Below are 18,624 nucleotides of genomic sequence, written 5' to 3'. Positions count from 1 at the left end.
GAGGGGGCCCCCTAATTCACCCAGGCCACTTAGGAGCTCCCCCTTCCCCTCCCCCAAGTCTCAAGGCCCTGACCCAAAGTCTGGCCCGGGCCGCGCCCCAGGGGTCCTCTGCCCAGGCTCTGGGGTGTCGCGGACGGCTCCCTCCTCGGGTCGGGGGTCGTCTCTCCGCCCTCCTCCCCTTGGCCTTTCGCCCTCCACCCGTCAGGCCCCTTCCTCCTTTTGGCCTCCGCGGGCGCTCGAAGAAAGGCTTACCTCCGACGCGCACAACCTGCTGGCCCCAGACAGACACTATGCTGGGCGTGTCTCCGCCGCCTCCTCGTAGTGTCCGGCTTCCCCGCACCCTTCCTTCTCCCGCGGAAAAATAGGCTGCATTAGGTACAATGGCGCCCGCCCCTCTTCTAGCTCCAACGCAAAGGCAAAGCACCCCCGTCACGTGCCCCGCCCCTTCCTCTCCGAGCCCTGCGTCGCGTTCACCCGCTTGCCCGCGTCTCGCGAGACTTGTGTGTTTCACGGTGAGGATGGAACGTGGGGGGCGTGGGGAGGAGATGCGCCCAGCCCTCGGGGTGGTGCTCGGGCCTAGCTAGCTGGGGCAGGCGCAGCTCCTTCGGTAAAACTGCAGGGAATCGTCGGGGTGCGGCCTCTTGAGGCCAACTGTAGAAGCGGGGCCACGTAGGCCTCCAGGCCTTTGCTTGAATGGCTGAGCACCTCACTTTCTCTGTCATCGCCCAAGAAGGGTCCCGGGCCTGCGTCTCCACCCTGTGCTCTCCGCAGCAGTCCCTCTTCTACCCCCCCCCCCTTTCCATTTGCCTCTCGTGCCCCACTTCCCTCTGGTCTCTGGCCCAATTTCACATGCATCCTTCCTTCCCCTGTGGCCATTCTGTCTTCGGCCGCAATTCAGTAGTAGCACTTAGAATTGGAAGGACCCTTAAAGGTCATCAAGAATAAGCTTATGTTTATGTAACGGTTTGCAGAAGCTATGTGTTTGAAGTATTTCAATCGCTCCTCAAACAGCCCTCTCCTTGGTGTGGCATAATAGTTGTCGTACCCATTTTGCAGATGAAGTTACTGAAGCTTTGAGTTTAAATGGCTTTGCATATGGTCAAATAGGGCTCAATTCCAGGGCTTTCCTCTTCTTTCCTCTTTTAATTATTTCATAAGTGTCCTTTATAAGGTTGTTTTATATCTATTTGTTGCAGGGGGGGGCATCAGATTGTAAACTCTTCGAGGGCAGGGATTATCTTTTACCTTTTTTTTGTATCCCCAACACTTAGTACAGTGCCTAGCAAGGTTATAGGCACCAGACACTTAATAATTCCAGTGCTTTACCTCTTTTAATTATTTGTGATTTATGATGCATGTAGATTGCTCTGTATATGTTTGTTGGCATATTATCTCCCCCATCAAATTGTAAGCTTGAGGGCAGGGACTGTCTTTTGCTTCTTTTTTGTATACCTAGTGCTTAATCCCCAGCAGAGTTCTTGGCACTCAGTAGGCACTTAATAAATGTGTTTTGACCGTTAGAAACAGGAGAACAATATATACACTAAGACTATATCAGGTCTCCTGATCAGCATTCTAACTACTAGAACAGACTCCCTCTCATTATAGTAATTCTCTTTCTATAAAGTTTTAAGGTGTGTAAAGTACTTTACCTACAGCATCTCATTCCTTTATTTCAAAAATTCTGACATTCCCCTCTTTCATTATAACCTCTAACTCCATTCCTTTCTGTGTCTCATTTGCTTTGCTCTCCTTTGAACCTCCTTTCACTCTATCCCTCAGTATTTTCTTAGGTCCCGAACTGACTTCACATTACTCCTTTCCCAAACTCAATATATAATTAACCAATTCATGTCCACATTCTACTCTGTTCTCAGATCCTTCACTCGATTGTCCTCTCCCCTGCTCACCCTATTCCTTCCTTTTAGAAGAGAATCAATGGCACCATGACTGATGTCTCGACTTTTTGGTGAATTGGACATGAGGCAGAGTTGCACAGTTATCAGCCTCACCAGTGGCAAGACAAAAATCAGGATAGCTGGATACAGTGGATGACCTTGGCATCTTCGATATCTGACCAGTCTCAAAGCTCTCCAAAGTGCTTGCTTCATCTTCCTTCACTGTCGTTGGAACAAACTGTTCTCATTGATCCATTCCACCAGGGGAAGTCTTCACGTGCTTGGAGGAGACAGACATCACTCTAACTCACCAACAACAGATTTGAGGCCCCTCAACCTAGTTTAGCCCATCTTCCAAGACAGTTAACCTGAGTGTGACCTCTGCTTATTGTACAGCTTCTTAGAGCCATAGGTGAGAATTGGATAATAGATGAGGACACCAAAGGTGGATGAGCAGCCCTAAAAAGGCTCTGGTGAGCTCTCATAATAGACGTGCTAGTCCTCCCTGAATACCCTATCATCTCCAGTAAATTCTAGCTGAATAATTGATTGTTCTGCTTCTTCATGTGCTGCTGAAAGGAACTGAAGAAAGTCATACAACTGTGCTGCCTGGATATACTACAAATTTATGTTCTACAACTTCAACTGGGCCCTCATTTCAACAAGGCAATTCTTTTATTGACACTGAATTGATTCCCAATCTCACTCCTCACAGAAGCTATTCCTAATCTTCTCTCCTCTCCTCAAACCTCCCATAGTTCCCTCTCCCTGTGCTTTCTCAGCTGAAGAACTGGACTCAACTGAGAAAATTGAGACCAATTGATTGGGAGCTTCCTCCTCTCCCATCCTCTTTGTCTCAAAATCCCTTGACAGCACCTCCCATGCTTTCCTCCTTTCTCCAGTCTTTGACAAAAGGTTCTTGGGGGCAGCTAGGTGACACAATGAATCAGTCCTGGAGTCATGAGGATCTGAGCTCAAATCTGGCCTCAGACAAGACACACTTACTAGCTGTATGACCTTGGGCAAGTCACTTAACCCCAATTGCCTTGCCCCTCCAACAAGAAAAAAAAAAGAAGTGGTTCTCTTGCTTGCTAAAACCAACCACTTCTACTGGTACATTTGATTTCATGCCCTTTTGTTTTCTACAGCTAATCCCCCTCCACATCTCAAATTTTAGTGGAGGCAACAAGGTGGCTCAGTGGATAGAATACTAGAGTCAGGAAGACCTAAATTTAAATCTGGACTTTTGTATTAGCTGTGTTACCCTGGGCAAGTCACTTAATCTCTGTCAGCTCTAATCCACTGGAGAAGGAAATGGCAAAGTACTCTAGTACCTTGGCCTATAAAACCCCTACAGTACAGAACAGGGAATCAACAAATTCCTTCTTTATCACCTTCAAATAAGCCCATTTCCCTATGCTTAAAAAACAACTAAATTCTGCCATGCCCTCAAGCTATTTATCCTGAATTTTTCCTCCCTTTCTCAGTCAATCTACTAGAAAAAGTAATCTACACTAGCTGCCTCTTCTTACCCTTCAACCATTTTCAACCTGGCTCTCAACTTCCTGATTTAACTGAACCTACTCTTTCCAAAATTGAGAGATTAAGAGTAATTGCCAAATTTGATGATCTTTCTCAGTCTTAATCCTTTTCAACCAATAAGCTTCATTTGACACTGTTAACTGTTCCATTCATTCATTTGTTCCTTCATTACTTCTCCTTCATTCTTGAAGAGGACAGTGATATCTGGAAGGTGATGGCTTGACTTGCAAGTGAATTGGATTTAAGTGAGAGAGGGCTGTGCAAAGTCACCAGCCTCACTCTCTCCTCCCAAGCCGTCTGGATCCAGTAGAAACATATAGATCAGGACAACTGGAGATGGCCTCACACTGTTAACCACCCTTTCCTCCAGTATATTCTCCCCTCTCTGTTATTTTTAAAACACTGCTATCTCCCAGTTCACCTTCTGCCTTTTTAATTGCTCCTTCTCAGTTTCTTTTGCTGGCCCATCATCCAGATTAAGTCCCCTAACTAGGGGTACTTCCCAAGATTCTCTCCTGGGGCCCTCTTTTCTCCTCCATCTATATTCCCTCGGTAATTTTATCATGAATTTAACTCTTTAATTACTTGAATAACTGTTGAAGCTGTCATGAATATAACTATTATCTCTATGCAAATGACTTCTAGATCTATGTGTCCAGTGTTTTTCTCTCCCAAGTCACCATTTCAAACTCAATGTCCCTGAAACATCTTAAATTCAATATATCCAAAATGTAACTCATTACCTTTCCACCTAAACCCTTTCTTCTAACCTTCTCTATTTCTATGGAAGGCACCATCATCTTTCCAGTGTTTCCAGTCAGTAATTTAAACATTATTCTTGATTCTTCACTGTCTCTTACCTCACATATCCAATCAGGGGACAAATCTTTCCATTTCTACATTACATAACTTCACAATATCTCTGTTCCCTTTTCTCCACTCACACATCTATCAATCAGTCAGTTGATAAACATTTATTAAGTGCCTACTGCACATGCCAGGCTCTGTGCTAAGCACTAAGGATAAAAAATGAGGCAAAAGACAGTCCTTGCCCTCAAGGAGCTTAAAATCTGAGGGAGACAATATGCCAACAAATATATACAAAGCAAGCTAAAAACGGGATAAATAGGAAATAATAGAGCGTAAGTACTGGAATTAAGATGGGTTAGGTGAAGCTTCCTATAGAAAGCAGGATTTTAGTTGGGATTTAAAGGAAGCCAGAGAGCTACTCTCTTAGTTCAGCTCTGAATCACCTTGCCAAAGTCCCTCAACACTCAAGTACTCTTGCCCAACTGATTTTCCTTAAATGGAAATCTAAGTTTGTGACTCCCCTACTCAACCAAATCTTGTTATTTCCTACTACCTCTGATATAAAATGTAAATTTCTGTGTTTAGCTTTTAAAACTTTGTACAACCTGACCCCAGTCAATCTTTCCAGCTTCATTTTTTCATGACTTGCCTTTGTGTGCTCTTCAGTTCAGCCAAACTGGCTTTCTCTCTGTTCTTTACATGGGATGCTCCATGTACTGGCAGTCCCCACCCCTGGAATGCACTTCTTTCTTACCTCAGCTTTGCTCTTTTCCTTTAAGTTGCAGCTCAGAAACCATATTTTGCATTTGTTAATTTTATATTTATTCTATGCATATATTTATTTGATATATACTTGTCTCTCTTATTAGAACATAAGCTGATTGTGAGTGGGGAGTGTTCCATTCTTTCTGCTTGTATCTTCAGTGCCCAGCACAGTGCCTGACACATAGTAATAGGTGTTTAATCAATACTGGCTGATTAATTGATTGATATATCTCCCAGTAGAATGTAAACTCTTTAAAAGCATTGATTATTTTGGGTTTTTTTTCTCCTTGCCCTTAACAACTAGGAGGATTAGTTGCACATAATAGGCACTTAATAAATATTTGCCCAAATGCTGAATTGTTGAAATAATTGACATTACTTATTATTAGGATATGAATGAATAAGATTTATATAGTGCTTCCAGAGTTGCAAAGTACTTAACACAGATGATAATAATAATAGCTAATATTTACATAGTGCTTACTATGCACCAAGTACTGTGCTAACTCTTTACAATTGCTATTTCATTTGATCCTCACAACAACCCTGGGAGGTAGAAGCTAATTATTATCTCCATTTTACAGATGAAGAAACTGAGTAAAACACAGGTTAAATGACTTGGCCACGTTCACACAGCCAGTAAATGTCTGAGGCCAGATTTGAACTCAGGTCTTTTTGACTCCTGACTCAGCCCTCTCATTTTTTATTGTTCTTCTACTGAAGAGTCCTTGGCTGGGATATTTAGTGGCGACGTGATTATGAATCAAATAAGTTACTTAATGTTAGTTTTAGTTTCCTCATCTGTAAAATTATAATGCAACACCCACTTCAAAGGGTCACTATGAGGAAAGTGATTTTCAAATCATAAAGCAATTATGTTGATGAGAGATATTATTTATTCTCACAATCGATTTAAAATGAAGTATAATAGATATCATTTCAACCTTATTGCTAGAGAAAACACAATAACAATAATAACAACAGCTAGTATTTATATTGTGCCTTAAAGGCTGAAAATAATGAACAACTATTATTGTACTTGATGCTTATAACAACCCTGGGAGGTAAATGTTCTTATTATTCCCATTTTACAGATGGGAAAACTGAGGAAGGCAGATGTTAAGTGACTTGCCCAAGGTCACATATTTAAGTGTGTGAAGTTATATTTGAACCCAGTTCTTCTTGATGCAGGACCCAGTACTCTATCCACTGTACCACTTAACTGCTTTACTCTTCAATTTTGGAGCCCTCGTGATTTTTTCTTATTCGCTATCCTGTTTATTATAGCTTTCTCTATCTCGTTGGCTTATTTTGTCTGTCTCACTATTGTTCTTACTATCATAGATTTCTCTGAATATTGTTCCAGCAATTATTAATTTTAGAGTTGCCATTAAAATGTCTTTCATGTTGGTTATCTGGGAATTTGGAAATATAATATGATGAAAACCAAAGAATAAGCAAATGTATTCTAGACAGAGTTACTGGGGGGAAAGGAGTCTGATTTACATTTTTAAAAGAATAATTTTCTAACCTTTTAAAAACTTTGAAAACCTGTCCTCGACCTGTTTTCTAACATTGTTATAAATTACTTCCTGTACTGTATAATCTATCCAAACTGACCCTCTTGCTATTTATCATACAAGACATTCCATTTCCCCTCTCCATGCATTTGCAGTGTCTGGAATACATTCCCTCCTCACCTGGCTTCTGAGAAGCCCTTGTTTCTTTAAAACTCAGCTCAAAAGTCACCTTCTAAATAGCTAATCTTACATTTTGACAGAGTGTGGGAACCCTATCCAGCATGGATATTATCAGAATATCTAGTATAAACAGAGATATGGATATGTATTCTTCTGCAGTTAAGAGTAAGTCTGTAGTAAGATATTTCTATGTCCTCTACTAGTGCTTTTTTTTTCAATATTTTTTTTTTACAAGCAATCGGGGTTAAGTAACTTGCTCAAGGTTACACGGCCAGTTATTATTTCTGGGTGTGGTGCTGAGTATCTGAGCCCGGATTTGATCCAGGTCATCCTGACACTGGAGCCGGTGCTCTTACTCGCTGAGCCACCTGGCCGCCCCTAAGCAATTGGGGTTAAGTAACTTGCTCAAGATTACAAGGCCAGGTGTTTCTGGGTGGGTGCTAAATGTCTGAGCCCGGGATTCGATCTCCAGGTATTCTCAACACTGGAGCCAGTGCTCTTACTCGCTGTGCTACCTGGCCGCCCCACTACTAGTGCTCTTTTTAAAGACATCATTATCAACAACAAACATTTGTTGAATGCCTACTATGTACAAGGTACCTTGTTAGATGAAACAGACACAAAGACACATAAAATTTAGTTATGTGCCCTCAAGGAGCTTAATCCACAACTCAGAAATTCCTTTATTGGACCACAACATCTTTTCCGTCTTGCCTGTGCACCATCCATCTAATTCAAATCTCCATCCTCACGAAACCTTCAGTCATTCCAAGTCTCCATTTTCCTAGGGCATCATGTATAATCTAACATGAACCTAAAGGCAAGAGAAGCTGATTTTGCCGCTGTAGTTATCAATTTGAGCCACTAGATTCTCCCTAGCCAAATTGTAAACCTCATTGCAAACTGTTCCCTGCATTGTTCCTTAAATTGGTATCATTTTATTCCCCCTTTGTATAAAAGAAAATCTGGTAGCCACTAACTCTTATCTGCATGATTAATGTTGGTTTGAGATTTGGGGAAAGGTTTGGATCTTTGTAGATGAAAATACATCCTTGCTTTAGTTTGACTGAGCAAAGGATAGGAAGAACAGACACTCTGTGGTGTCATCACAAATGCAATAGAGCCATTTTGAAATTATGCCTCTAAGGAGCCAAGATAGCAGAGTGTAGGAAGCAGTGCATTAAGCTCCTCTCCACAAACTCCTCCAACCAAATCTAGAAAATGCTCCAGACTGAATTCTGATGGGAAAATCCATAAAAAGTCACTGTGAATCATTAGCCCTGCTCAGGTCAGGATAGGGAGACAGGGAAGTATGTGGACAATGGGGACAGGTCAGGCCAGGTATATCGCATGTGAGCATTCCAGCATGCCAGGAAAGGTTGTGTATCAGGGCAAGAAGAGGTCCTAGACCCATATGAGGGTACCACCAGATCCATTCTGGGTCAGTACAATGGAGATGAGTGTGAACTGGAAGCTTTGTCACCCAATACCTAGTTCTAGGTCAGAGATTCAGGTTGGACTGAGAAGGGGACTTGTACAGAGAAAATGTTGGTAGAGAGGTTCTAGGTGGTACTATGGAGAAAGAAGAAAGTTTAAAAGTCAATACAGCAGCATCAGTGGTTTGGTTTGGACCCCAGAAACAAAACAGGATTTCATTTCCAGAATTAAGCCCAGCCTACAGAAGAATAACCAGGGCATATATCTTAGATCACAGGGGAGTCTACAAATCTGCCACTCTGAACCAATAGATCTTTCCAGTTGGCTGCTAGAGGTGGTCTAGTACCCATGTAATTTTGTAGACTCAAACCCAGTTAAGGAATTTGCAAACCTCTGATCATTGGAGCAGCAATTAGATTTTGCCCTGGATCAGACTACTTGAAGAGCACTAAAAAACTTGCAAGGCCATAGGTTGTGCCTGAGATGATGGAGTAACAAGACTTAATTCCCTAAGAAAGCAACAGGATCAGCCAGACATTCTCTCCAGAAGCAAGGCAGAGCCTAACCCTAATATCAAGTCCAGGAAGCAGGCTGGAAGAATGAGCAAACAAAATAAGAATCCCACTATAAAGAGCTATTCTACCCAAAAACACAAACCTAGAAGAAGAGAATGACTCCAAAAATATCTGCAAACAAAGCCTCAAAGGAAAACACAGCTTGGGCAAAAATTCAACTAGAATTCCTAGAAGAAATGAAGCAAGACTTTTTTTTAAAAAGAATTTTAAATGGTTTTATGAATATAAAATTATGTTTGAAGAAAAAAAGTGGAAAAGAAATGAAAACTATAGAAGAAAAAATTAAAATGGAATTAAAAACTTGGCACAAGAGGTATAAAGCCTACTTTAAGCAACAAACTCCCTGAATATTAGAATGGATCAAATAGAAGACAGATTTTATGAGACAATAAAAAATATTAAAACAAAGTCCAAAGTCTGAAAAAATAGAAGAAAATATAAGGTACTTCACAGCAAAAGCAACAGACCTAGTAAACTGATTGAGGAGAAAAAAATTTAAGAATCCCTAGACTATATCAATACCTGGACAAAAAAAAAAGTCTAGACATCATATTTCAAATAATCTTAAAAGAAAACTGCTGAGGTCTTTTGGCATTAGAGGGCAAAGGAGAAATAGAAAGAATTTACCAGTCTTCTCCTGAAAGAAACCCCAAAATGAAAACTCCCAGGAACATTTTAGTTAAAATCCAGGGCTTCTAGGTCAAAGAAAAATTATTGCAAACATCGAAAAAGAAAGAATTCAAGTACCAAGGAGCTACATACATGATTCAGCAGTCAGCACCAATAGGAGCAGAGAAATTAAATGTGATATTCCAGAAAGCAAAGTCTAAAGGCACATAGCCAAAAATAACTAACTTAGCAAAATTTAATATAATCCTATAGAAGTGAAAATAGATCTTTAATGAAATAAAGGATTTTCAAGCATTCCTGATGAAAAGACCAGAGTTGTGGTGAAACTTTGAAGTTCAAACATAGGAGTGAAGAGCAACATAAAAAGGTAAGTATGAATGAACAATGATAAAGGCCTAAACAAGGATAAACTTCTCTCATTCAAATACAAGGAGATGATAGAGTATCCCCCTCTTCATCAAGGTTCACAGAAGGAATCCAATTAGATGAGATCTGGGAGTGATTCTGTTATGTCTTGATACTACTAAGGAAAGAATGGAACAAGAGGGGTAAAGAAATACATTATAAAGAAAGAGAAAGGGAGGATCAGGAAAATTATCTCACTTAATAAAGGTGCACAATTGGACAGCTATACAAACAAGGAAGAGGGATGAGAGGGGACTGACTGACACTTGAACCTCACCTCACTCTCATCCGAACTGGTCCAAAAAAGGAAGAATACACACACACACACACACACACACACACACACACACAATTTCATTCCACAGGGGAAAAGGAGAGAAAGCAGAAAGGGGAATTGGAGAGAGGGTAGATTAAGAGGGGGATTAGTCCTAGGAAAAACAAACTCTAAGGATGAACAAAAATATTTATAGCCCTTTTGAGGTAGCAAAGAATGAACTCCCATTGGTGAACTGGTGAATGGTATATAAGTATATATAATGGTATATATATATATATATATATATATATATATATATATATACACACACACACACACACACACAAGCTTTGGTATATAAATTGATAGAATGCTATTGTACTGAATTCTTAGCAGCATAATGACCAATCAGGATTCTAGAGGCCTAATAATGAAACATTCCACCTACTCCCTGATAGAAAGGTCAGAGACTCAGAACTCAGAATAAAGCACATTTTTATTTTGGGCATGGCCAATGTGGAAATTCATTTTGATTGACTGTATGTGTTTGAAATGGGTTTTGTTTTACTTGTGGGTGGACAGAGTGAGAAGGCAGTTCTTAGCTTATTAAAACAAATAAAAAGATTTTAGAAGAAATTGCACCCCTAAGCAAATGCAAGTTTCTATAAGCAGTAAAGCCAACAAACAGAGGGAAATTAATAACATAGACATAAATTTACCCCTAGACCTAGAAGAGATAAGCCTTGGAGGCAAAAATACAAAAAATTCAGAAAAAGGAGATCTGTGCTCTTTTTTATTTGCTGGCTGGTTGTTAATGAGCTACAGCTATAGCTTTAGGAGTTTGAACCTGTAGGGTATCCTAATACCTGGAAGTAACAGCCCTCCTTATGAGGATCCATCTTGCATCTTTGAGTGCAAGTTGGGGGAGTAGACCAGAGGTTGTTTTTCACATAAAAAAGACATATTTATGAGGAGACAGTAACAACAAGGAGTCAGAAAAGAAATTCATTAGGAGATAGAATTTGAACTGTTATGGAGGCAAGAGATAAAATATTGTATGTAAGAAATAACAAGTCAGTCAGTTTGACTGGGGTGTTGAGTGTATGAAAGAAAATCATGTGTAATCAGCCTGGAGAAATAGACTGGATTCAAAAGACTAATGATGAAACATGATTCCGACCTCTTGGAAGAGAAGTGATAGACTTGAGGTACAGAATGAGAAATATAGCAACAAATGTCTTGATATGTTTTACTTGACCATTGATTTATTTTATTTGACTTTTATTTGTTATGAGGAAGGGTTTTACTTGGTGGAGGGACAGGGAATTGGGAGATGTGGGGATGGGGAGTTGATAAGTAGTGACAGTGAAACAAAATAAAGCAAGCATCAATAAACATTTAAAAAGTATGCAGAGGGGCAGCTAGGTGGCACAGTGAATAGAGCACCAGCTCTGGAGTCAGGAGGACTTGAGTTCAAATCCAGCCTTAGACACTTAACACAAAACTAGCCATGTGACCTTGGGCAGGTCACTTAACCCCAATTGCCCTCCCTTACCCCCTCCAAAAAGAAAAACAAAAAAAAATATGCAGAATGGAGGAAGAAGTTGAGAAGAGGACATACATAAGCAAGACAATTTTGTTACTATTGTGTCAAATTTAAAATGCACTTCTTTTTCAATTTTATCATTTTCAATTATAAAGCATTTTCCCTCCCATCTTCTCCCCTCAATGAAAAGAAAAAAGAAAAGAAAATCCCTTATAACAAATATGTACAGCCAAATAAAACAAATTCCTTTATTGGCCACGTCCAAAAATGTGAGTCTCATTCTGCATATTTAATCCATCCTTCTCTGTCAGGAGATAGGTAGCATTCCTTATTATTAGTCCTCTGTAATCGTGGTTGATCATTGCATTCATCAGAATTCTTAAGTCTTTCAAAACTGGTTTGGTTTTTTTCCATCTTTGTTACCACAATCTCTACTTAAACACATAAGATTATATAACAAACATTAATATTTTACATAATATTCTTTTCTATTCTTTGTATATTGAAATGTTTGTCATGTAAAACATATTTCCACATTAGTCATGTTGCAAAAAAAAAAACCCAACCCCACAATAAAAAGCAAGAGACATAAAGAAAGTGAAAAAAATATTTCAATCTACACTCATAGTTCATCAGTTCTCTCTTTGGAGATGGATAGCATTTCTCATCATGGGTCTTTTGGAATTGTTTTGAATCATTGTATTGATAAGAGTGGCTAAGTCTTCCATAATTCATCATCATACTGTATATTGCTGTTACCATGAACAATATTCTCCTGGTTCTGCTCATTTCACTTTGTATCAGTTCATTTTAAGTCTCCCCAGGTTTTTCTGGAAACCATCTTTCTCATCATTTGTTATATAGCACAATATATTCCATCGCAATCATATACAAGTTGTTCAGCCACTCCCCTCTACTTCCAATTCTTTGCAGCCACAAAAGAACTGATATATACATATATATATATATGTGTGTGTGTGTGTGTGTGTATGTGTGTATATATATGTATATTGTACAAATAATTCCTCTTCCCTTTTCTTTGATCTTCCTAGGATACAGACTTAGTAGTGGTATTGCTGGTTCAAACAGTATGCAGTTTTATATCCCTTTGGACATAGTTCCAAATTATTCTCCAAAATGATTGAACTACTTTACAACTCCACCAACAGTGTATTAGTGTATCTATTTTCCAACTCCCCTCCAGAATTTATCATTTTCTTTTTCTATCATGTTGGCCAATCTGATAGGGGTGAGGTGGTACCTCAGAGTTGTGTTAATTTGCATTTCTTTAATCAATAGTGATTTAGAACACTTTTTCATGTGACTGTTGATAGCTTTGATTTCTTCTTCTGAACACTGCCTGTTCATATCCTTTGACCATTTATCAATTGGAAAATGGCTCTTATTTTTATACATTTGGCTCATTTCCCTATATATTTGAGAAATGAGGCCTTTTTGATATAAATTTTTTTCTGAGTTCCCTGCTTTCCTTCTAATTCTGACTACTTTCGTTTTGTTTATGCAAAAGCTTTTAAATTTTATGTAATCAAAATTACCCAATAAACCTTTCATTTTTAAAGACAACTAAGGAATCATTATTCAATTGAAATCAGGAAGCATTTATTAAGGGCCTGCTGTTTCCAGACATTGTGCTGAATGCCAGGAATACCAAGAAAAGCAAAAACAGCCCTGCTCTCAAGGAGCTAAAAGTCTAGTGGGAGGGACTGCGTGCAGCGACATTTATGGGCGAGATGTATCCAGCATCAATTGGGGGTAATCGCGGAGGGAAGGCGCTAGCCTTAATGGCCATCAGGAAAGGTTTCTTTCAGAGGTAAGATCTGAAGAAAGTCAAGGAAGCCAGGAGGTGGAGCAGAGGAGGGAGAGAGTATGAGCAACGTGGTCACTTGTACTTTTGAAGATGTTTGACTGCTGAGTGGAGGATGAACTGGCATGGGGGAGAGAATTGAGAGAGACCAACCAACATCAGTTGTGAGGTGATAGGTCCTCCACCAGACTGGCGGCAGTGTTAGAGAAGATAAGGGGACATATTCAAAACATGTTATAAAGGTAGAAACCATAGGATCTGACAAATGATTGTATATGGGAAGAGTGGTTGAGAGAGTGAGGAGTTGAGGATGACACCTGGGCTGCAAATCTGCATGCTTGGGAAGGTGATGGTCCCTTTTACAATAGTAGGTAAGTTATAAAAGATGAGTTCAAATTCAGACATGTTGTGTTTAAGATATCCACAGGACATCCAGTTTGAGATGTCAAAAAGGAAGTTGGAGATCTGAATCTAGAGGGTAAAGGAGAGGTTAGGGCTAGACAATTAGATCTGAGAGTCATTTGCGTAGAGATGATAATTGAAACTATGGCAGCTGATGCCAGGAGAGAACCTTGGGGGATTCCAACAGTGAAAGTGATGTGGATCACATTTCAGCAAAGGAGACAGAGAAAGAGAGGTCAAATAGTAGGAGGAGAACCAGAAGAGACTTTTTTCTAAGAAAACTTAGAAAAAAAGAGTGTATCAAGGAGAAGAGAGTTATCCATAGTGTCAGAGGCTGCAGAGAGGTCAAGAAGGATTAGGACTGAGAAAAGGCCATTGGATTGGGCAATTAAGAGATCAGAGTAGTTTTGGTTGAATGACTAGGTCATAAATCAGACTACAAAGAATTAAGAAGAGAATGAAAGTAAGTGGGAACATTTATTACAGATGACCTTTTGAAGAGGAAAGATATAAGGAAGGAGAGATATAAGATTATAGTTATTGGAGATAGACAGATGATGGACAAATCAAGTGAGAGTTTAGGGGGAATGGAGGAGACATGTACATGTTGGCAGGCAGAAGGTAAGCAGCCATTAAACAGGGAGCAGTTGAAAACTAGCAAAAGGTTGTTGATGATGGAAGGAGTAATCCTCTGGAGAAGACAGAATGAAATGGGATTACTTGTGCATGTAAATAAATCAGATAGTCTCCTCATATATATTTCACCAAAATTTTTTAGGTCATCTTTTATAACTTTTTCTCCTCTTGAATTTCACATTTCAAATCACCTCAATGTCACCACTCAGTCTTTCCTGCTTTGCTCCAGTCTTAAAAGATGATGACCTTCTTATCCACATTAACTTCTCTAATTTTTGTCCCTGATAATTTTCATCACTTTCCCATCTCTTGGAATTTGCCTCTTTGATCATCCTCTCTATATCTCTAGTTTTCAAGTTTTATATAATATGTAATTATATAATATAAATATATAATATTAATCTATCTATTAACTCCCTTCCTATTGCCTACAATGTGCATGGATCTCCCTGATCTTTAAAAAGAAAAAAGAAAAAAACTTCATGGCACAACATCCCACCAAAATTTCACCCTATATATTTTATCCCTTTCATAGCCAAACTCTTAGAAAAAAGCTGTCTACATCAACTTACTCTTTCTCCACCAATGTGGCTTAATGTCTCTGAAGCTATAGGAACTATATTTTGTATTTATTATCTCTTTATCCGGGACTTACCAAGAGGTTACCAACACATTTATCATACCCTTCTATTTCATTGCCAACCTATGAGTCTTTTAAGTGGGATCTGGTATTTCAGATTGAATGCTTTGATCAATGGTAGAGTTGTTAGTACTTGGGGTGTCAGTGGGATTTTCAGCAAGATTCCTGGTGGTGTCTCTTCTTGAAGTCTTAGAATACTGATTCCAGTTGTTGGAAATGAAAACCTTTACATGACATCAATCTCTTACAGCAATTTGAAAAGTTATTATTCACAAAAATATAATTTTCTATTTCATTATTTTTGACCTAATGCTCATCATTATATGATTAACAGGTAGGGCAGGTAAGAAACTTTGTCAGTTTAAAAAGTCATTTTATAATTTGTGCCATAGCATGAAGAAATAATTTTGTATAATGTAAAATATGCATTTAATGATCAAATAAAAATCTAATTTAGTAATTATAATAATGAAAACCAATGCCCTAAACCAATAACCCATAATTGATAGTCATCCTATATTCAATAATAACATCCAATAATACAAAAAAAATTATATAATCCTATTTTTGATCATGTGTGTGATTCTATCACAGTCAGAAGATTAGTTGGGGGATCAGTTACCTATGGTCTCTAGATGGGTGTCTGATAGTGAAATAGTAGTAGAGCTAAAGAGGAGATTGAAACTTTTTTAAACTTTTTAACTTCAGTATGCATCATACCTCATAGTTACATGTCCTTATAGTTTTTCTTTTTTTTTTTTTAAGCAATCGGGGTTAAGTAACTTGCTCAAGGTTACATGGCCAGTTATTTCTGGGTGTGGTGCTAAGTATCTGAGCCCAGATTTGATCCCCAGGTCATCCCGACATTGGAGCCGGTTCTCTTACTCGCTGAGCCACCTGGCCACCCCCTTGTAGTTTTTCTATTTAATAATTCCAGCCTAAACATTAAACAACAAATAGTATAGTTATTTTCACATAAAATAGAAAAATTGAATGTCTGCAAAAGAACCAAATTACAGAAAAATTAAGCAAAAATCAAAAGCCTTTCAGCCTCCTCAAAAAGTCATTTCCCTATTTTTTTCTTCAAGTACTTTATCAAATTATGTATACTTCCAGATTAGAGATTCAGAAATTTTTAGTAAGGGCCAATACTTACATTATTACCCACTATATATTATTAATTTACAATGAAACTAAATGATATTTCTTAAAAACAAATAAACAATTCTAAAACTGATAAACAGCAGGGGGGCCTAGACACTAAATTGTTACATTTTTCATATTCAAGGTCTCACATCTTGAACTTTTACAAGAATAACATTGAATATAAACCACTTATCTCTCAATTTCAAGACAAGCTATTAAACGTGTGAAATGAAAAATGAGTCACAATTTACTCCCATATGTCTCAGTAGGTTCAATATATCAATAAAAAAGTTTTATTTCATGAATAGTGTTTAATAACACAGGAAATTTTAATTTGTAGCTATTCTTATGTTAAGATACTACAGTTATCAAGCTCACATTTTGGTTGCCCAGTTGTATGCTAATTTAAGTTCAATATATTTTTCATAGAACCATTGAATACATCTCTAAATAATTAAGGCAATAATCGAGTGATTATTTAGGATTGTGTCTTAAATACATCTGAAAGTCAGTTCTACCATGGCTACTGTGAGTGAAAGAAATGGAATGGGAAGGGGGAGTAAGAGAAAGAAAAGAAATGCAACTTTAAAAACATAAAGGTGGCAATAGAAATATAATAATTTGAATAATTTATAAGTGCATATATTATATATAATTAAAATATAATTTGGTGATTTGTTCCATAGAAATCTAATCTCTACTACTATAGTTTATTACAAGAATATTTATAATATCAGATACCCACAGAAAGACCGTATCTAGGCAAGTGATTACTCAGCTAATCCTGTACCTGTTCATATATATGATTGAGTTATGCACATGACTAAAGGAGGGATTATTGACTACTTGAGATTATTTAATATCATTATTGATTACAGATCATTATTGGTTATTAATTATTATTTATCAATTGTGTATTATTTATTTGGTGCATTTATTTTTCTAGTAATTACTTATTTGAGTTATTGAATCATTGAATACTTATTTTATATTATACAAAATTATTTTCTGATACTATGGCACAAATTGTAAACTGGTAATCACTCAGACTTCATATTTGACCCACTATTGATCATATAATATTGAGAAATAGGACAAAATAATAAAACAGCAGACAAATATTATATGACATATGTGTACATATATATTATATATGAAATAGGTGACCTATCCAATGAGAGTTCCATCCTTGGAGGACTTCTGTTCTATTCCCATGTGAAAGGTGGTATGGTCTGCTTCTAGGCATAAGTAATAGTAGGACTCTGCTCTTCACTTTGGAATATCTGCAGGTTATTCTATGATTTTTTTCCAGTCCTCATAGTAAGCACTTTTTGGTTGGCTGCTGAAGTAGAACTGATCGTTCAAAAAAAAAAAAAAGAACTTTCAGGGGGCAACTTAGCATTTTTCCTTCACTAGAAGCAAGCAAGGAGGACAATTCTCTTTAGGCCTCTACGTTGGAGAGAGACCTAGGCCTTGTCTCACCTCAACTGGAGCCTGTATGAAACTAAGAGGGTATGACCCTGCTGTTGCTGAGAGAGTTAGCATCAATCCCCGCTGCTTCTTCTCCCAAACACTGGTGATGTGAAGCCATGAACACACGAACCTACTATTGTTTCTATCTCTGTTATATCTAACTGAACTAAAATTAACTGATGTTAATGGGCTAAATAATACTAGCAAGCTAATCATTGGGGGATGATGCCGGGAAAATATCAGAATGGGGCCTTGAACTACTCGAACTAGAGAAGAATACCCCTATTACTCAGGGGTAGCCTTAGAACCCTGAAGTGATTAGATATAGACAACCTACCAGACTTTAGAAGAATTCAATATGTCAGTGCTAGTGGGAACTGGAAGATGGACCCCTGAAAACTATATAGGGAAGGAGAGAGAGAGAGACAGAAAGAAGGAAAAATCTATATAACTATAAACTTATTTTCCAACCTATGTGTGTATATATAAATTAAATCACATGTGCTGTTCTTACCCATACACATCCATCTATACACACACACACACACACACACACACACACACACATGCACACATTACATTGCAAGGGGATGGGATGTAGGTAGAGAAAAAAAGAACAGATTTTGCTATTTCATCATTTTTATCTATTTTTCAACATATATTTGCATATAAAATGTATATATAAATAAACTACATGTTCAATCTTTATTCATTTATATATGTAAATATGTGGTGTGTGTTTGTCAAGTCAATATGCATTTATTAAGCACCTACTAATGTATTAGATGCTATACTAAGTGTTGGGCAATGTTCCCTTGAAAGTTAAGTGTTTCCCCTGTGCACTGAATTGTTGCCACACAGCTGAAATTTTTTCTTAAAAACATTGTTAGTTCTAAGTCACTATTTACAAGTTGTTTTTGTTTTCCTTTCCTGACACT

The 18,624-nt window shown here is 38.1% G+C and overlaps 1 protein-coding gene across 6 annotated transcripts in view; it reads right to left on the bottom strand.

Moving 5' to 3' along the window:
- Window positions 1-469, bottom strand: part of MARCHF7 (membrane associated ring-CH-type finger 7) — a 61,286-nt gene extending 60,817 nt beyond the window's left edge. For 4 of the 6 annotated variants that reach the window (XM_069080613.1, XM_069080614.1, XM_069080615.1 and 1 more), the window contains exon 1: window positions 253-468. The gene's annotated coding sequence lies outside the window, so the exon portion shown is untranslated. Of the gene's footprint in view, window positions 1-252 lie in introns of all 6 variants that reach the window. The other 2 variants (XM_069080616.1, XM_069080618.1) reach the window with 2 other exon arrangements.
- Window positions 470-18,624: the final 18,155 nt, after the last annotated feature.

The sequence above is a fragment of the Petaurus breviceps genome, unplaced genomic scaffold (assembly GCF_028583685.1).
Source record: "Petaurus breviceps papuanus isolate PSGF00001 unplaced genomic scaffold, PetGlider_PUasm1.0 91133, whole genome shotgun sequence".
Taxonomy (NCBI): domain Eukaryota; kingdom Metazoa; phylum Chordata; class Mammalia; order Diprotodontia; family Petauridae; genus Petaurus; species Petaurus breviceps.
Note: the sequence above shows the minus strand (reverse complement) of the source record. Positions and strands in the feature narration are given on the sequence as shown.